Genomic DNA, 21468 nt, shown 5'->3' with positions numbered 1-21468 from the left:
AAAATATAAAAAAGAGAAAATTAATTAAGAGACAAAAACATAGAGACAGAAAGTAGACTAGTGGTTATCAGGAACTGGACGAAGGAGGTAAGAAGTGTTACACCCAGCGAGAGAGAACCAACCAGAGACCGATATTAAATCCACACAGGAGTTTATTACCCGCTGGGACCTGAGCCGAGCATCTGACTGGAGCCCCAACTGGGGAGAGACAAATATGTTTTATACACCTTTGAGGCCAACAGTTTCTAGGTTCCCCTGTGGGATAGAACTAGTAAAGCAAGCAAAAGGTACAGAAGCGGAATGTCCTGCTGTTAGAACATTTGTAAAACAATAGTTGATTAATTGTTATTTCTAAAGGGACCTTTTAAGGGGAGGAGGTTTCTAAGCTTCCTCCTTCTTAGTTCATCTAAAGGACCGGCAGGTGGGTCAAGCAGCAATACGGAGTCTGTCTTGTTAACTAGGGTCCTTCAGAAGGAGGTCCTGTGTAATGGGGGCTGATTTTCAGCTTGAGGTGATTAAAATGTTCTGGTGATAGTTACACAACAATGTGAATGTAATTAATGCCCTGAATTATATACCTGAAATGTTTAAAACAGTAAATTTTATGTACACTTTACCACAATAAAAAAATTGATAATTCAAATATATTAATGTATCATTAATTAAAAATAATTGTATTCAAGTCAGCTCTGCCTAGTGAGATAATGAGGTTGAACCAATGACAGGTGGACCTCTCCATTACCTGCGTGTTAGGAAGAAATAAAGCAATGAGACATGAGCCTCTGGATTAGGGGTTAACAACCTGGGGGAGGGGATGATGACAGAGTTTATTCTGCTCTGAGGAACAGAAACTAAGAGGAAACACTATTAAAAAAGAGCTCAAATCCTTGTCCCAGACTATACTGCTGTGTGAACATCCCATCCTGTTATCATGACATCTTGAATCCCACAACTATCTTTCCAGCTTTTCTGTCCAACCAAAATACTATCCTAGAAAAGCCAATAAAACCAAACATGGTGGCACACACCTATAATCCCAGAACTCTGAAGCTGAAACAGGAAGGTCATAAGTTTAAGTCCAACCTGGGCAATTTAGCAACTCAGCAAGACCCTGTCTCAAAACTTAAAAATAAAAGGGCTAGGGATATACTCAGTGTGAAGGCCCTAGGTTTAATCCCTACTACAACCAAAGAAAAAAGAAAAGACAAGCCATTTATAAAGAGCCCCACAGGGCCGGGGATTTAACTCAGTGGTGCCGCTGCCTACCTCACAAGCACAAGGTCTGAAGTTCAATCCCAGTACAAAAAAAAAAAAAAAAACAGCCCCACAAACCACATCCTATCTAAAGAGAAGCAAGAAAAGGGCCATGAGAGCCTTCTACCAAAGGGCAGGCATGGACAAACAGTTGACCAGTTTCTCCTTTGTCGTTACCCAGTAAATGCCCTTGTCCTTCTTAAAGCTGTTATTTAGTTTAGGAAAAAATCTTTTGGGTTAAAGCTTGTAGATGGGCCAGAAGCAGATTGAAACAGCCTAAGTGAAAACTCCTAAAGCTAGTCAGCATACATCCTTGTGAACCATACCTTTTCCCACCCTAGGCCTTCATAGATTTGGGTGGGGTGGAATCCTTTATTATTGGAGCACCAAAATGGTATTTGCAACTTCTTACAAAGATAGAAGAAGCTGCCTTATTTTTCTTAATGTATTTCTCTAGGAGGTTCCCAATGTCTGGTGTTCATTTATTCAACAAATATTTACTGAGCACCTCTTGGAGTCAGACCTTATGCTAAGCACTGTAGTTGAAGTAGTGAACAAGATAGCTCAGGTCGTTCCCCTCATGTTGCTTAAAATCCAAGAGTGATTATGCTATCTAATGCTCAGAATCACTGACCAACTGTTCTCCAGTAGATCCTCAGGATTCATATAAGACATTAGGGTGTGGTGGTACAGGTGTAGGATTTGGAATCAATTAGAACTCAGTTCAAACTTCAGCACTCTCCCTTCACATCTGTGCTACCTTGAGCAAAAGTGTTAGGTTCCCTGGGTCTTAGGCTCTCACCTGTGAAGTATGGATAATAACTGCATTAGCCACAGGGGGCTATTGGAAGAAGTGAAACAGGTAATGTATGCTGAGCAGGTTATATAGCAGCTGGCGCATAGGAGCTGTCAAGATATATTAATATTAATAGAATAATACCAATCCCCTAACTGTGAACTTGAGAAAAAAGTAAAGCCTAATTGAAGACACAGATTTAGGAGTCAAGGAGTCTCAAGTTTGATTTCTATCTACATTTTCAAATGTATCACAACCTTGTCACTTCAGTCTTGCCAGACATAAAATGGAAACAACATCCATCCACTTCCTCCTAGGAAGTGCTGTTGTTAGAATATCTTATTTCTTACAGAGTCCTTTGAAGCTGAAAATGCTAAATATTTCAAAGTAGAAAATAAAAAAGGTGTATCATTTATTAAAAGAAAAACTGTCACTTTGTCACCAGGGATGTGGCCCCCCGCAGCACCAGCTTCCCTTCTTTGACTCATATTGAATAAGATCAGTTCAAATAACACCACCATAAGTGATTCTGTGATAAATGACATGCTTACACTCCCCACTCACCTCCAGCCCAGGGAGGGAATCAACACAACATTTCAAACAACTGTGTTGATAAAATGTGCTTTCAAGTTTTCAATAATAATAAGAGATTGCATGTGCATTCCTAACATGTGAGTGGTCATATCCCAGCAAGTATTATATTAGTTGGAGTTCTATAGAGAAGCAGAATCAATAGCATATATATACATAAGTGGACTTATTTTAAGGAATTGGGTTGGGTGATTGTGGAGGTGTGGTGAATCCACACCTGATGAGATAGGCCAACAGGCTGGAGACCTGGGATGAGTTTCCGTTTGAGTCCAAAAACAGACCATGGGCCAAATTCCCTCTTTTTCCCAAGAAGATCCCAAGATCTCTTCTTGAGATCAATGTACAGTACTGAATGAGGCCCATTTTTTTTTTTTTTTTTGGAGACAGGATCCCATCATGTATCTCAGTCTGGCCTTCAACTCTCTATGTATCCCACACTGGGCTTGAACTCTTGGCAATCCTCCTGCCTCAGCCTTCTGAGTGTTGGTATTTCAGGCATGCTCCATCACACCCAACTGTGACCCTCCTATATTATGAAGGGTAACCTTTACTCATAGTCTAACAATGTTAATTTCATCTTTAAATTAAAAAAAAAGACCTTCCTGGGTTGAAGGGAGGGCAGGGGAATTGGGGAAAAAATAAGACCCAAGAGAGATTATGTAAAGGTGCAAATTTCCAATGGTGAATGTCATTATATTGTATACCTTAAATGTACCAATAAAATTACTTTTTAAAAAAGACCTTCCCAGAAATGTCTGTAATATTGTTTGAACAAATATCTGTGTTAATAGCCTAGCCAAGTAGACTTAGAAATTAGCTGTCATAAAACATACCACCTATGTGTATTTCTCATCAGTATTACCAGAACTTGTCCTGGATGGTCACTATTATCCCTGCTAGGTCCACCTCCAGACCTCAGTGTTACTTGCTCCCCTCAGCCTCCAACGTGTGTGATTCACACCTTCTGGAGTTTGTTGCCATTACCTACCAATGCATATGTGGAATAGCCTGCTTCTACCTGGCCCTCTGATCTTCTTCTCCCCAGAGAAGATAGCATGAAGGGAAGATGAGACCAGCTTTCTCCATCTGTTCCTCCAATACAGTGATTCTTAAAGTGTGGTCCCCAGACTGGCAGCATCCCATCCACTGGGCACTTACTAGAAGAGCAAGTTCAGGGCCCCATCAAGTCCTACTGACTCAGGTGCACCGCATGGGGCTCAGCAATCTGGATTTAATAAGCCCTCCAGGAGACTCTGGTGCATACTCAAATTTGAGACCCACTGGCTTAAGAGAACATATTCGACAGGTGCTGTGGGAAAGAAACCCCTGGAACCCCAGTGTCCTTTTCTCCTCTTGCATATTAGTGAAAATTCCAAGGTTGACTCTTGGGACACCAACTTTCACACCTACTATGAAAAAGGCTTTAATTGTCTTCAATTTAACCAACCATTTAACACTATATTTTTTCTAGGTTTGAGCATCGATACTTTTGAAGGTAAAATGCCTTAAAACTGTGCTAAGACAATGGAATATACCCTATTAATTCCTTTAATCTTTATGCAGATCCCGTGTAGGCCAAGTATCTATGTTACTGTCTCCATTTCACAGATCAGGAAACTAGCATGTGAAGAAGTGAAGTCAGTCGCCAAGGAACATGCCACCATAGCCCCATCCCTAATAGACATAACTGTCTCATGTGGGATTTCTCTCTTCTAAGCTGCTTGTGCCTCAGTCCTGGAGGTAGATTAGACCCTATAGTAAATAGGGATGGCCTTTGGTGTCTATACCTAAGCTTGGGCCTCCAGGGCCTTGTGGGCTGTTGAATGTGCTTCCTTTGAGAGCATTTACCCAAGGACTTGAAAGCCCCCGAAGCGATATGTTGCTGGCATCATTGATCCAAGTAATTCTGTATTGGTTTATGTTTGGGACACATGATATTTACATACATTTTGGGGAATTGGTGCATATATAAATTATATCTTATCATTTTCAATCTAATCTGTCTTCACTTTTAAATTCTTTTTTTTTTGGTACCGGAGATCGAACTCAGGACTTGAGCTTGTGAGACAGCTGTGGTACCACTGAGCTAAATCCTCAGCCCTTCAAATTCTTGAGGATAATAGAACAGTGATGATGTCTTCCCCGAGCCTCAGCTCTGATTCCTTTCACCAGCTGAGCATCACCTCCAAGCTCACTCCAATTTTGTATACCAACTTTGTATACTCTCCAAGTGTGGTCACCAAAACTGAACCTTATACCTCAGGACCTGTTCTAATCAAGAAAAGGAGGAGCAAAGTAATCTCTCAGTAATGAATTGGAGTATAAATATAAATTACGAGTCTGCCAAGATGTGTCTTTATAAAGAAAATGAAGTCTTTTTCTGAATATGTGCACATATACTCGAGACCCTTGTGAGTCTGTTAAATAATAAAAAACAAATTAAGTATTCAAAAAATAATTTTAAACAATCTCAAAACACATTACTGACCCTCAGTCTTCTTAAGCTCTTCTGTGTCTTCCATTCTATTAGTGTGATGAAGTTTGTGGAAACTGGTTGGAAGATTCTGGAATCTGAAGGTCTAAAGGTCACTTCAGGAAATACCCTAGGTCTTCACACCTCAGAACTGGGAAGTTCCTGCCCCACAGATGGAATACAGCTGTGCTTTATAGGTGGGTATGATTGTTTGAATGGGAACATCAAAGCACATCTTTTCCTTTTCAGGAGTGAGGTTTCCAGCTTCCACAAGCCCAGAACCCAATACGGTGTTAGCACTGCCCCATACCGAGTCATTTGGGTCTCACCTAGGGAAATTGGTCCCTCAGTGGTACATAGATGTCTGGATTTTCTCTGTGGTCTGGGAAAATCCAGGGTTGTTCGAATATGAAGAACAATCTTTTCTCTTTCCTTCATACTTGTTGAAATTGTTTGGATTAAATACAGTATCATAATATATAAAAAGTTGTACTTTTCAAGCTAGATAATTTGGGGAGGATGTCAAAAGAGTGTAGGTAGTACAGGGATTAAAATTCATTTTAGAATAGCAAAATATTTCCAAGGCAAAGATTTCTTGGGTGGCCAACCTGGAGGCTGTCATATCTCCTGTCTGATGGGGGTGCTGAGGTGCAGTTAAATGATCTCAATCAAAAGGGCAGTGTCCTGGTGGGTTCAAAGAAAAATGCCATTAAACATAATCATGATATAGATTTATAGAAGGCCTTTCATCTACGTCTCTCAAAGCACTTAAGCAACCATTAATTACACCTTGCCAAATACCTCTAAGGGAGGTAAAAATTATTATGCCCATTTTATAGGCAAATAAAGGACTCTTAGGGGAGTAGGAATGAATTATTGAGGCCACACATAAGCCAAGAGCAGAACAAGCAATTCCTGCCCCTCCAGGTCAGGCCAGAGGTTCCTTGTTCTGTTTGCTCTTCTCTCTGAAGAATCAGGGTCTGGAAGAGAATTGAAGATGGTTTTGTAATGGAATGTCCACAGTAGAATGTAATTTCTAAGGGCCAATGGAATTGATCCTCTTAGCACAGGATCTTAAAACAACAAAATGAAACAAAACAAAAAACTAACCCATTTGTGAAAAGGATTGATTTGTGAATTGTCCCTTAGGATATAGATGTAGCCAGGGATGAGGGACATTGGAAACCCATGTTGGGCTGTGACTCAGATGTTCTGGGTTCCCCACCAAGCTTCGGCATAGCAGCTCCTCCTTGTGACCAGGGTTCCATCATCCCAAAGTATCTCTCCCTCTGCCTCTTGCCTTCTGGTTACCATACCACAGGAGCAAACAGCAGGAGTATCTAACCTAATCTTGGGGGGCAGTGGGGAGAAAAGCACTAGTAAGCCTTTCATGAGAAAGAAAGCACATTGTCTCTCCTTTCTGCCAGATGTAACATCCTGCATGGGATGCAGAGGTATGAAATCCTGAGTGTGAGGAACTCTAAGGAGTTCTATACAGATAATGCACAGCAGTGTGGGAGTCAGAAGGAAGTAAGAAGTATGAAACAAAATCCTACAGAAAGACCTCACTAGAGAGTGGTAAGTTTTGGAAAAACACAATCAAGTCTGTATTTTCAGAACAGAAAACAGAAGACAAGGTAGGCAAGTAGAGGTGAAGAATGGAAAGATGCTAAGTTCAGGTAGGAATGTTGACTTTGACATGCCACAGAATAATCAAGTATAGATACCCATGAGCTTTGGGGACAGTTCAGAGGTCAGAGACTGGAATGCAGATGGACATCAAGAGCTAGTTAGCTAGAGGTGACCCTCCCTCGAAGAAGGGGTTACAAAAAAAAGAATGTTAAAATGAGGAATGAAGTTGACTGAAGAGTAAATGCTGGGGATGAACAACATAGAAGAAATCTCTTTAAAAGTAGGTTTCTTTAGTTAGAGAACTATATAAACTATGTTTTGGGCATAAAGACTAGCTCTGTGCCTTGTATGTAAATGTTTGCAGAAGAAAAGAGGGACAGAAGGAAAGGAAGAAAGGGAAAAGGGAAGAGAAAGAAGGAAAGAGGTATGAAAAGATAGAAAGAGAGCAAGAAGAATAATTGATTACTCCTCATTTCTCCTTCCCCCAGCCCTTTTCAATCATTATTGCACTTTCTGCCTATGAGGCTATTCCCCTGGAAACACATATTGGTACCTCATATAAGCAGAATTATACAGTCTTTGTCTTTTAGCTTATTTCATTGAGCATAATGCCATCAAGATTTATCCAGGTTGTAGCATTTATCAAACTTCCTTTCACAAGGTTAAATAACATGCAATTGTATGTACATACCACATTTTAAATCCACTCATATATTGATGGACACTTGGATTGTTCTACATTTTGTCTATTGTGAATAAGATTGCAATGAACAAGGTTATACAAATGTATCTTTAAGATCCTGCTTTTATTCTTTTCTTTTCTTTTTTAAAATTAATTTTCTTGGTACATTTTAGGTATGCAATATGACGACATTCATCATTGGAAATTTGGATCTTTATGTAATCTGTCCTGGTTTTTATCTTTTCCCCCATTCCCCTGCCCTCCCTTCAACCTCTCCACCCCTCCCTATTTACAAAGACTTTGTTTCCATTTTTCCCTTTTCTCATTAATTCCATTCCGTTCTTTCCTTTCCCCTACCCCTCTCACTTCCCCTTTGCCCCTTTTCTTACTATTTCACATTATCTATTATAACTTTTAGGCCTTATTTACACTTTCAGTTTCTCACACCAGAGAAACTATTCAGTATTTACACATGTATGTCCTATTTAGTTCACTTAAGAATAGTGGCACAGTTTGTAATAGCTAAAGCTTGGAAACAGCCCAAGTGCCCAATGACTGGAAACTGGATAAAGAAAATATGGTTTTTTATAAAATGGAGTACTACTCAGCCATAAAGAATGAGAAACTAGAGACATTTATAGCTAAATGGATGCATATTGAGGCCACACTCTTAAGTGAAATAAATAGGACCCACATGTGTAAATACCGAATAGTTTCTCTAGTGTGAGAAACTGAAAGTGTAAATAAGGATTAAAATGATTAAAATGAATAACTGATAATTCGAAATAGAAAAAAGGTCCAAAGGTATAGGGGTGGCGGGAGGGGAAGGGGAAAGGGAACAAGGGAAAGGAAAAATTATGAGAAAAGAAAAAACAATGGAAATGAAATCTATGTAAATAGGGAAGGGTGGAGGGGGTGAAGGGCACAAGGTAATGGGGGAAAAAATAAGAACTAAGATACATCATGTACAGGTACAAGCACCCAATGATAAATGTAAACATACTGTATACCTAAAATGTACCAATAAAAGAATAATAAAAAAGAATATCACCTCAATGTGCATCCATTTAGCTATAAATGTCTCTAATTTCTCATTTTTTATGGCTGAGCAGTACTCCATTTTATGTAAAAAAACCACATTTTCTTTATCTGGTCTACAGTTGATGAGCAATTAAGTTGTTTCCAAGTTTTAGCTATAACGAACTGTGCTCCTATGTACATGGGTACACATATAGCACTGTGGTATGATTCTTTTACTTCTTTGGGAAGATACCCAGCAGGGAAATAGTTGGGCCAAATGGGACTTCTAGTCCTAGTTCTTTGAGATATCTCCATACTGATTTCCACAGTGGTTGCACCAGTTGATGCTCCGACCAACAGTGGAGAAGGATTTCTTTTTCCTCACTGTGTGCCAGCATTTGTTATTGGTTGATTTCATGATAGCCATTCTTTCTGAAGTGAGGTGGAATCTCAGCATTGTTTTCATTAGCATCTCTTGAATGACCAGTGATGTTAAACCTTTTTTCATATGTTTATTTGCTACTTCTACTTCTTTGTCTGAGAAATGTCTGCTCACTTCAGATGCCCATTTTTGGATTGGGTCTTTAAATTTGGGAGGTCTGATCTTTTTAAGTTCTTTATAGATTCTAGATAATAGACCTTTGTCAGAGGAACAGCAGGTGAAAATTTTTTCCCACATTGTGGGTTGTCTCTTCACACTACTGGTGGTTTCTCTTGCTGTGCAGAAACTTTTTAATAAGAAGAGATTACACTTGTTGATTGTTTGTGCTAGTTCACAGGCAACTGAGGTTTTGTTCATAAAATCTTTTCCTACACCAATGCCTTCCAGACTTCTATCTAACCTCTCTTACAGCCTATTTAGTGTTTCTATTTTAATATTTAGATCTTTAATCCATTTTGATTTTAGTTTAGTGCATGGTGAGAGATATAGGTCTAGTTTTAATCTTTGGTAAGTTGAAACCCAATTTTTCCAGCACCATTTATTAAAGAGGCTATCTTTCCTCCAGTGAGGGTGTTTGGCTCCTTTATCAAAGATGAGGTGGCTGGGCCGGGGATTTAGCTCAGTGGTGCCACCGCCTGTCTCGCAAGAGCAAGGTCCCGAGTTCAATCCCCAGTACCAAAAAAACCCAAAAAACAAAAAACAAAGATGAGGTGTCTGAGTGTTTCTGGAGTTGTTTCTGCATCTTCTAATCTGTTCCACTGATCCTCAGGTCTGTTTCTTTCCCAGTACCAAACTGTTTTATCACAGTAGCTTTGTAGTATAGTTTCAAGTTGGGGGTTGTGATACTCCTGCCATATCCTGTTACCTAGAATTACTTTTGCTATTCTGGGTCTCTTCTTGTTCCAAGGGAATTTTTGGATTGTCTTCTCAAGGTCCATGAAGTATGCTGGTGGGATTTCAATTGGGATTGCATTGAATCTATATAGCAGTTTTGGAAGTATGGCCATTTTCACTATATTAATCCTTCCTACCCAGGAGCAGGGGATGTCTGTCCATTTTCTGATATCATCTTCAATCTCTCTTTTCAGAATGTTATCATTTTCAGAGAAGAGGTCTTTGATTTCTTTTGTTAGGCTGATTCCTAGGAATTTCAGTTTTTTGGATGCTATTGTGAAAGGCATTGTTTACCCTATTTCCGTTTCTGTGAGTCTGTTATTCGTGTAGAGGAAAGCTATTGATTTTTGTTTGTTGACTTGTATACAGCTACATTACTGAATTTGGTTATTGAGTCTAGAAGACTTTTGGTGGAGTTCTTGGCATCTTCTGTATGGAGTATCATGTCATCTGCAAATAATGACAATTTGACTTCTTCATTTCCTATCTTTATTCCTTTCATTTCTTTCTCTTATCTAATTCCCATGGATAATGTTTCCAAAACTATATTGAACAGGAGTGGGGACAGTGGACATCCTTGTCTTGTTCCTGATTTTAGTGTGAAAGATTTCAGTTTTTGACCATTTAGTGTGATATTGGCTGTTGGTTTTTCATAGATGGCTTTTCTCAGATCGAGGTAGAGACTGTCTATTCCAATTTTTTGTAGGGTTTTCATCATAAATGCATGTTGGATTTTGTCAAATGCTTTTTCTGCATCTGTTGAATTGATCATATGGTTTTGTCCTTGGCTCTATTGATATAGTGTATTACATTCACTGATTTGCATATTTTGAACCATCCCTGAATCCCACTTGGTCAGGGTGTATAATCTTTTTGATGATCTTCTGTATTCTATTTGCCAGTGGCTTATTAAGGAGTTTTGCATCTAAGTTCATATTGAGATTGGCCTATAGTTCTCTTTTTAGTTGGGTCTTTCTCTGCTTTGGGGATCAAGGTGATGCTTGCTTCCAGGAATGAATTTGGAAGTACTGCTTCCCTTTCAATTTCATTGAAGAATTTAAACAGTAGTGGTAATAACTCCCCTATAAATGTCTTGTAGAATTCAGTGGTGAAGCCATCAGAACCCGGGCTTTTCTTAGGTGGTAAGTTTTTAATTACATTTTCAATTTCATTGATTGATACTGGGTTGTTTAGAATTTCTAGGCCTTCTTCATTGAACTTTAGTAATTCATACATATCTAGGAATCTGTCCATTTCTTCTCTCTTTTCCACCCTTTTGGCATATAGTTTCTGGAAGTAGATATTAATGATTCTCTGAATTTCTGCTGGGTCCACTGTAATTTCACCCTTTTCATTCCTAATTGCATGGATGAGGGTCTTTCTCTTATTTTTTTGATAAGGTTGGCTAAGGGTTTGTAAATTTTGTTTATTCTTTTGAAGAACCCTTTGCTTCATTGATTTTTTTGCATCATTCTCTTAGTCTCCATTGCATTGATTTCTGCTCTGATCTTTATAATTTCCTCCCTTGCATGAGCTTTGGGTTTGTCCTGCCTTCTTTTTCTAGAAGCTTGAGGTTCAGTATCGGGTTGTTTAATTGAGGATTGTTTAATTTGTTTTCCTAATATAAGTATTCACTGCTATGAATTTCCCTCATAAAACTGCTTTCATTGTGTCTCATAGATTCCGATATGTTGTACTGTCATTGTCACTTAATTGAAGGAACTGTCTGATTTCTTCTTTAATTTCCTCTGTGACCCATTGGTTATTCAGAAGTGCGTTGTTCAATTTGCATGTGTTTATGAAATTTTTGTGGTTTCTTTTGCTATGGATCTCCAATTTCATCGCACTATGGTCTGAGGTTATACAGGGGATAAATTTAATTCCTTTGCACTTACTTAAACAAGTTCTATGAGTGAGTAAATGGTCTATTTTGGAGAATGACCAGTGTGCAGCTGAAAAGAATGTGTATTGTGATTTTGTGGGGTGGAACACTCTGTAAACTTCTGTTAAGTTCATTTGTTGAAGAGTTTGATTGATCTAGTATTTTGTTGTTTCTTTTTTGTCTAGTTGATCTATCTATTTGAGACAGGGGTTACTGATGTCCCCGACTACTATTATATTAGTGTTTATTTGATTTTTTCATATCCATTAGTATTTTTTATATAGTTGGGCACACTAGCGTTTAGTGCATATATATTATGATTGTCATCTCTTTCTCTTGGTTTGTTCCCTTTAGAAGGATGTAGCATCCGTCTTTGTCTCTCTTAATCAGTATTGGTTTGAAATCCATTTGATCTGCAAAGAGGATAGCTACTCCTGCCTTTTTTCAGGTTCCGGTCACATAGAGTGTTATTTTCCACCCTTTAACTTCCAGTCTATGAGTTTCTTTTTGAAATAAGTGTGTTTCTTTTATGCATATTGTTGGATCTTGCTTCTTGACCCATTCTTCCAGTCTATTTCTTTTGATTGGTGAATTGAGACCATTAACATTGATAGTTATAACTAATAAGTATTGACTTATCCTTGTCATGACTTTTTCTTTTTGTTGGATTCTCCCCCTTTGCATTTAATTTCTTGTTATGCCAGATGGATTCACTCTGCTGGGCTTCCTGGGATTGTGATCCTCATTGTCTTTTCCTAGGATATTGTCTAAAACTTTTTGGAGTGCTGGTTTGGTATTCATGAGGTTCCTGAGGTACTCTTTATCATTAAAGCATATTATTTCTCTAACAATTTTGAAAGATAGTTTTGTATGGTACATCAATCTGGGTTGGAGGCTGTTTTCCTTTAGGGCTTGAAATACATCACTCCAAGATCTTCTTGCCTTGAGGATTTGCATTGAGAAGTCTGCTGTGATTCTGATGAGCTTTCCTTTGTATGTGATTTGTTTCTTTTCTCTAACTGCTTGTAGAATTTTGTTCTTCTGTTGGATTTCTGGAATCTTAACTATTATACACCTAGGTGTAGAACTCTTTTTATCATGACTATTTGTAGTCCTATATGCCTCACATGTCTGTATATCAAGTTCTTTTCCCCTACTTGGGAAGTTTTCTGCCATTACTCCCTTGAACAGTTTTATTATGTCATCAGCACTCTCTCCTGTTTCTTCATTGATTCCAATCAGTCTTATGTTATTCTTCTTTGCATTGTCTAGCAGCTGCTGGATTGCTTTCTCATGGTCCTTTACTATTTTAAAGAAATTTTTGTTTTCCTGGTCACTAATTGCAATCCTGTCTTCTATATCTGAAATTCTGTCCTCACAGTGGCTCATTCTGCTGCTTAAACTTTCAGTGGAGTTTTTAATCTGGAAATGTGTTTGCATCTGTTTTATGGATTCCATTTGTTTCCTGATTGGATTCACTTAAGAAATGTATATTCTATCAGAACACAATATAATGTATACATAAATGCTTAACTATATACAATCTTTTTTTTTTTTTTTTTTTTTGGTACCAGGGATAGAACTCAGGTCCTTGTGCTTGTGAAGCAATGAAGCAGGTGGTGGAACCATTAAGCTAAATCTCCAGCCCCTTCCATTTGTTTCCTATGTTGGGATTCCATTATGTTCCTCAACTCCTCTATTTTTTTTTATCTGTGTCTGCTCTAGATTTATTAATCATGTCTTGGCACTATGGGTACAATCTCTCTTATTATCTGAGAAATTTTTTCTGATTTCATTTTTTCCAGATCCTCTTTCATTGCCAGTTCAGGAAATCCAGGTGGTTGAGTATGAGGTTGTTCCATCTCATTGCCCTTTGGGGTTGCCTTAGGTGATGTGGAAGTCTGGTTTTGAGACTTGTTTACATGTCTTCTCATTTCAACAGATGCAACCTACTGTGCCTTTATTGAGGCAACTTTTTGCTCACCCAATAATCTTCAATTCTCAGCAAGCCAACGAGGAGTCTTTTCTCTGCTGCTCACCAGTGCACCAATTCCTGGGTTCTGAATGGTTGCCTTCTGGATCCCTGAGCTGACTTGTTGTCTGGGCGGGCTTCTGGCTGGGGCCTATGCACACTTGGGATGGTATCTAGGCATGCCTCTGGCTAGGGCCTGCCCCCCCACATAGCTGTTGTCTGGGAGGGCCTTTGACCAGGGGCTGTGCACCCCAGATCCTGGTTTCTGAGCAGCCTTTTGTCTAGGGTCTCCTCGCACTTACTGATAGTATTGGGCCATTAATGATGGTAATGAGCCTCTGGCTGTTGCTTGTATGCCTGTGCAGCTCTTTTCCAGGTGGGCCCTTGGCTTGAGTCTGTGTGCCCAAGAAGCTAGGTCAGGGCAGGGCTCTGTCTAGACCTGCCTGAAGCTGCACCTCTCTGGTCCACACTGCTGCTTGCCAGATTTTCACGCCCCTGCTTTTATTCTTCATGGTATATATCCAGAAGTGGAATTGTTGGCCCATATGGTATTTCTATTTTTAGTGTTTTGAAGAGCTGTCATACTGTTTTCCTTAGTGGCTATTCAGTTTGAAATTTCTCAAAATAAAAAGTTGATGCAGTAGCCTTGTAATATGTCAACTTGCTTGGCAATTTCGGTGTGTTTCTAGTTGGAATCATGAGAGAGATTCTTATTCAAATGTATAGGGTAGAGGTGGTGCAGCAGCCACTTTGCCACTCACACATGTCATATCTGTTGGATTGATTACCTCATCAGCATGAGGGAGGTATTGAGCTGCAGCTGCTCTGGATCTCCTGAGACTTCTTGGAGCATCCCTGACCCCAGACCAGATGTGCAGTTTAGCTTTATAATGAAGAGCCCCAGATTCCACAGGACATGGATTCCATCAAGATCAGAGACAACATGTAATGACATAGGCTCCTGTCTGTCTTCACAGGCTGCTGTGGTGAATTCCAGCTTATTCTTTCTGTCCTCTACTCTAAATTCTTATGAATAAGTGAACAAATACTTTAGAGAAGTGAATGTTTTCAATGGTTATGGAAGGGAATGCCAACCAGGGACTCATGGAAGGAGAAATACTGGGCACCAGGATGTCTCTGAGGCTCTAACTCCTATGCCAGGAAGGCAGATGCCATCAACTAAAAGAAGGACTAGAGAAGGAAGCCTGATTCTGGGAAGAATTTATGTGCCTCCAATCAACCAGAATTTATCAAGTTTTTACTATGTGTTTGACCTTGTACTGAGTACAAATTAAAATAAAGAACCCCTTCTCTGGAGGAGCCAGAAAATGCATCAAATATGAGGGAATCCTATATGTCTAAATAAAACCATCACACTTCTCACACTATGGCTCAGTTGTAAATGAAAAAATGACACAAAGACTTTTCTGTCCTCCATGTCCCTTCTCCTTCTTCGTTTAAACCAAAAATCACAGATTTTAACTCACACTGGCCCCATACATGCAATTCCTTTTCAGCCTGTACAATCTACACTAAGAAATCTTACAGCACCACCTGGTGGGTCTTCAAGGTATTAAATTCTTTTCTTTTCCAAGTTACTAAATTCTTGTGAGTCAAACAGTAGGGATACAATTGTAAAAGTAACAGGCAAATGCATTAATTCAGCCAATATTTGTTCCCCAAAACATTGTGACAGGCACGATGGCCACAAATATAGCCCTAAAGCTTATTCCAACCTAATAAGAAACATAAATGTTATTAGAATTGGCACTGAATTATGAATTGAAAGGCTGGGTTGAAAGTAAATGTAGTGGGAACTAAAATCTGTTAACTGAATTATGGTTCCTCATAGAGGAAAACAAAACATAGTATTCATTTCAATAGAAAATGGACACATCTATTCTGTGTCCACTGCTGTTCTTCTAAGCCTGCTCTCCCCTTCTATCTCCCCAAACTTTAATCTGACCAGATACCACAAAACACACTCCCATCTTCAAAGGTACCAACAGAACAAGCAACTGTGGTGGAATAAAAAGAGAAACAGATTGATGTCAACACTCTTGACCTTAAGCTCAATAAACCATATGAATTCAAGCAAGTTTGTTTTATTGCAAATTGACATTATTTTTTTTCACATTTTTATTAGTGTATATTGGTTATACAGATTAATGGGTTTCATTTTGGCAGGTTTCTGCATGCACATAAAATACTTTAATCACTTAGTTTCCCATTAGCCTCCTTATCCTACTCTCCTAGTTTCAATTGGGGGGGGTACAATGTACACAATGTATTTTGATCACATTCATGGCCCCTACTATCTGCCCTTACACCACCTCTCCTTTCCACTTCTTCCTTTCTTGTCTGATAATAGTCTCCCTTGTATTTTTTCTAAATTGACAAATACACAGCAATGTTATATATAATGTGCATCGAGTAAATGAAAATAATTAACACACTCATCACCTCAAATACTTATATTTTGTATTAAGAGCATTTGGAATTTCTTTTCTTAGCAATTCTGAAATATTCAGTCCATTATTATTGACCACACATAGTCACCATGCTGTGCAACAGATCTCCAAAAACATTCCTTCTAACCGAAATTTTGGACCTTTTGATCAAAATATCCACATTCTCTCATTCTCCCTGTTGTTGAACCCCACCTTTCAATTTTGTTTCTAAAATTTAAATTGTTTTAGATTCCAGATATAAATGAGATTATGTAGTATTTGTCTTTCTGTGCCTAGCTTATTTCACTAAGTATAATGTAATGTCCACAGGTCCATCCATGTTCTCATAAATGACAGAATTTCCTCATTTTGATGGTCACATAGTAAGTATTACATTGTGTGTAATGTTAATCAATATCAAGGTTGCAAAGGACAGAAGAGCTTTATTTGATTTCTTAGCAATTGCAAGTCAGGAGACATAGAATCAGGTAAAACCTAGAGTGTCACCAAGAGTGAACAAAGTGTTGGAATTTAAGAAGGCAAAAACATATACCAGGGATGGTGAACCTATGGCACACGTACTGCATCAGGCTTTAAAAGCTTTGAAAGGACCACCACTCCCAGTGCAGACAAGGAGGCTTTCGGGCCACCATACCACCACTCCCAGTGCAGAGGAGGTGAGCTGCATGGGCGCCAGCAGCACACATCCTCACCCCCACCCCCACCCCCGCATTGAAATGAGAAGACACATAAACAAGTCTCAAAACCAGACTTCCAGATCACCTACAGCAACCCCAAAGGGAAATGAGATGGAACACTCTGATACTCAACCACTTGGACTCCCTGAACTGGCAATAAAAGAGGATCTGGAAAGAATGAAATCAGAAATAATTTCTCAGATAACCGCAGAGATTGTGCTCATAGTGCAAGACATGATTAATAAATCTAGAGAAGAGCTGAGGAACATGATGGAATCCCAACATAAGAAACAAATGGAATCCATAAAACAGATGCAAACATATTTCCAGGAGATTAAAACTGCAGTAAAAGTCTACACAGCAGAAAGAGCTAAGGTGAGGACAGAATTTCAGATATAGAAGATAGGATTACAATTAGTGACCAGGAAAACAAAAATTTCTTAAAAATAGTAAAGGACCATGAGAAATCAATCCAGAAGCTGCTAGATGATGCAAAGAAGAATAACATAAAACTGATTGGATTCAATGAAGAAACAGGAGAGAGTGCAGATGACCAAAAAAAAAACTGTTCACAGAAGTGATGGCAGAACACTTCCCAAGCAGGGGAAAAGAACTTGACATACAGATAAGTGAGGTGTGGGGGGCCTTGTCCCCCCCCGCTAGTACTCTTGAGTGCCTTTTACGGGCATGTCTAAGCCTGCTGCAAGTCTACCCGGCAACAAGGAAGTAGCCCCAGTACCCTCCCCTTGCTCCCTCCCTCTAGCCCTACGGTATATAAGCTGTAGCAGCTTCCGCAATAAACGAGACTTGATCAGAAACCTGTCTTGTCTCCATCTCTCGTGTCCCCTGTCCTTTCTCTTTCTCACCCCCCCTCTAGGGTCTCCGTTGACTTACCCGCGGGCCGGGACAAGTGGCGCCCAGCGTGGGGCCAGAGAATGGGGGATCCAGTGAAGAACGCTGCTCGGGGGCCCAATAAAATAAAATAGAAAAAAGAGGATTGCGTCTGACGTGAACCTGCCGTCTTTCCTGCACCTCGGTGAGTTGAGCAGCGATTATGGGACAGGGCATTAGCCAGCATGAGTTATTTGTACAAGGTCTTAAAGAAACTTTACAGGCACGAGGGGTAAAGGTTACAGTCAAACAGTTGTTAAAATTTTTTGATTATATTAGAGATCTCTGCCCTTGGTTTCCCGCCGAGGGTACCATTGACGAGAGGTGATGGAAAAGAGTAGGGGAGGCCCTTAAGGATTATTATGCTACTTGCGGACCAGGAAAGGTCCCGATCACTGCATTTTCTTATTGGAATCTTATTAATGACATTATCTCTCAGAAAACCAAAGATCCGGTGGTGGCTCAAGCCACCCAGGTCGGGGAGATAGCTCTCCGATCGGAGGAAGGGTCGATCACTCTCCCTCGGAGTGAGAAGTTTGTAAATACCCTGCGGGAAGCCAAGATGGCGCCGAGGCCCGAGCCCCTGCGGGACGGGACTCCTTCAAAGGATGAAGGAGAAGACTTGATGTCTTTTGATAGCTACGATGACCCAGACAAGAAAAAACAAAATGTTATTGATGAGGGTTTACAGGCGGGCTCTGCCTCTTCCAAGCCTTTTAAAGAAAAGCTTCGGCGCTCCTCAGCTTCCGCCTCCGCTCTTTCAGCCCCTGCCTCTGACCCCGCCCCGCCTGTTAAGGAGGAACCAGCCTTGTAGCCTTCCCTCCGACACTTCAGAAACCCCCCCTTCCCACAGAACGGTCCGGGGGAGGCTGACTGGACCAATCTCGAGGAGGAGGCAACCAGATATCGCAATCCTGATTGGCCACCCGTAGTTCAATGTCCGCCTCCTTATCTTCCAGAACCCAACACTCCCATTGCGCCCGCTTTGACATGCCCTGTTGTTGATCCCCAAAAGGAACTCCGGGACAAGATAAAATTTCTAAAAGAACAAATAAGATTAGAAAAGGAACATCAAGAACTTATTGCCCAGCTCAAAGGCTTAAGAACAGACAAAGCCCATGAAAATGTCTGTAGAGAGGACAAACTTAAGCCACGACCCCCATTAGAGGGGCGGCCCCTAGGGTGCCATCCGGGTGGGGAGTATCCCTGAAACTTAAAAATGCGGAAGCCTTTCCCGTAACTGAAACTACTGACACACAGGGACAGGCGTGGAGACACCACAGTGGTTTCGATTTTAAGGTTATTAAAAAACTTAAACCGGCCACGGCTCAATACAGGGCCATTGCACCTTACACAATGGCCATTTTAAAATCGGTGACAAAAAATTGACTTCTCTCACCAATATCCGACAGGGGCCTGATGAGCTCTTCACGGATTTTGTTCACCGCCTGCTCACAACAGCGGGTCAGATTTTTGGGAGCGCAAAAACCGGGACAGATTTTGTTAAACAGCTTGCTTTTGAAAATGCTAATGCTGCTTGCCAGGCCACCATCCGCCCTTATAAAAAGAAAACTGATCTCTCAGGTTACATTCGCCTTTGCTCAGAAATTGGGACCGCCTACCAACAGGGACTTGCCAGGGCTGCCGCCATACAGGGTTACACAGTCAAACAGTTTTTGTCGCGCCGCCCAGGTAACAAATGTTTCCGGTGCGAGACAACGGGTTGTTTTTGCCAAAGAATGTCAGGCCCCTAGGGCGTCGGCCCCTAGGGCCACACCTCCAGGGCCTTGCCTTCGATACTATAAAGGGAGACATTGGACAAATGAATATAAGTCCACGACTGACGCTCAAGGCTGGCCCCTCCCGCTTGTCCATAACCCGGACCAGGGAAACAAATGGGAAAGGGGGCCAGCCCCGGGCCCCCACACCCAAACAAATTTACGGGGCGCTCAATTTTGCTCCAGCAAACAACAATCCATTCCAGACCTCTTCAGAGCAACAACGGGAAGTGCCGGACTGGACCTCAGTTCCACCGCCCACACAGTATTGACTCCAGAAATGGGGGTACAGGCCCTTCCGACAGGGGTCTTTGGGCTCCTGCCTAAGGAAACCTTTGGGCTTGTAATAGACAAGAGCAACAGCACTATAGATGGGCTGCTGATCTACCCGGGGGTGATTGATAGTGATTATTCCGAAGAGATTAGAGTTATGGTTTCTTCCCCCAAAGTCATTAACACCATTCAATCAGGCCGAAGATTTGCTCAATTGTTACTCCTTCCCCTTCTCTCTACCTCTAATAAGGCTCTTAACAACGCCCGAGGCAGCCAGGGATTCGGCTCATCCGATGTCTACTGGTCGGCTCATCCGATGTCTACTGGTCGGAGATGCTTTCAGCCCAAAAACCTCTCATGACCTTGTGGTTAGATGGGAGACAATTTTCTGGATTGGTAGACACTGGTGCTGATGTAACTATCATCAAGGAAAAAAATTGGCCTCAGGCGTGGCCATTAAAAGACACCCTCACCCATCTCAGGGGTATAGGTCAGAGTCAAAATCCTAAACAAAGTGCCAAAGATCTGACCTGGAGAGACCAAGATGGTAATCAGGGCACCATTCAGCCTTATATCATCTCAGGGTTACCCATTAATCTATGGGGGAGAGACCTATTATCACAAATGGGGATGATTATTTCTAGCCCTAATAAAACTGTCACTATGCAGATGTTTAAAAATGGGTACATTCCAGGCAAAGGGCTAGGTAAACACTCTACAGGTATTGTGCAGCCCATTGAGCCAGTCCTTTGTAGCTTCAGCTATTCAGGCCGTATGTAAATCTTGGGCCCAAATGTATGTTATACACTATATGGATGTCACACATTACCCTAAATTTGGAAATCTTAAATATATACATGTCAACATTAATACATATAGTGGATTTGTATTTGCCACCCTACAATCCGGGGAGGCTACTAAACATGTAATTGCCCACCTTCTAGTTGCCTTCTCAGTACTTAGATGTCCACAACAAATTAAGACAGACACTGGTCCAGGCTATACCAGTTCTGGCTTCTCAAAGTTTTACAAATAATTAAAAATAACACACATAACGGGAATCCCATATAATCCACAGGGACAAGGCATTATAAAAAGAGCCAACCTCACACTCAAAATTACATTAGATAAAATAAAAAGAGGGGAATGGTACCCTATCAAGGGGTCACCTAGAAACCTGATATCACATGCACTATTTATTCTTAACTTCTTAAATTTGGATGCCAAAGGATTATCTGCAGCCAACCATTTCTGGCAACCAGAGACGCAAAAACAATTTGCCTCTGTGATGCGGAGAGACCCCCTGGACCACTCATGGCATGGGCCTGACCCCGTACTCATCTGGGGCCGAGGGTCAGTGTGTGTTTACTCCAAGGAAATGAAGTCAGCCAGGTGGCTTCCAGAACGCTTAGTAAAACAAGTTGATAAGCGTGTTGATGATGCCGATGACCTAACATTGTCCAATTTCAACCAGTTAACAATGGCGCCTACAATTATAATCTAATAATCATAAAGAGAATAGTATAATTCAATTTGGCCAGTTATATTTGAGTGCACCCTAATTTTATACACTGTCTCATATGTTTGTCTATTGTCTGTTGTTTGTGTTTGTACAGTTGAGCTCAATATGTTCCTTCCTTTTCAAAGGATATTCGCCTATTGTTAAATTGACTTATAGATAAATATTATTAAATTAAAGACATTCTTTCCTTCCCAGGTTGTTAATTGATCAAAGTACCA

At 40.5% G+C, this 21468-nt stretch overlaps 1 long non-coding RNA gene across 1 annotated transcript in view; it reads right to left on the bottom strand.

The window, feature by feature from the left end:
* Positions 1-21468, bottom strand: part of LOC110347638 (uncharacterized) — a 47117-nt gene that overhangs the window by 12051 nt on the left and 13598 nt on the right. The window lies entirely within an intron of this gene.

This window comes from Heterocephalus glaber, unplaced genomic scaffold (genome assembly GCF_053883595.1).
Source record: "Heterocephalus glaber isolate CG9 unplaced genomic scaffold, H.glaber_assembly_v1.0 deba00001429, whole genome shotgun sequence".
In the NCBI taxonomy this organism is placed as follows: Eukaryota; Metazoa; Chordata; class Mammalia; order Rodentia; family Bathyergidae; genus Heterocephalus; species Heterocephalus glaber.
The sequence above is the reverse complement of the archived record's forward strand: the minus strand, read 5'-3'. Positions and strand labels throughout refer to the sequence as shown.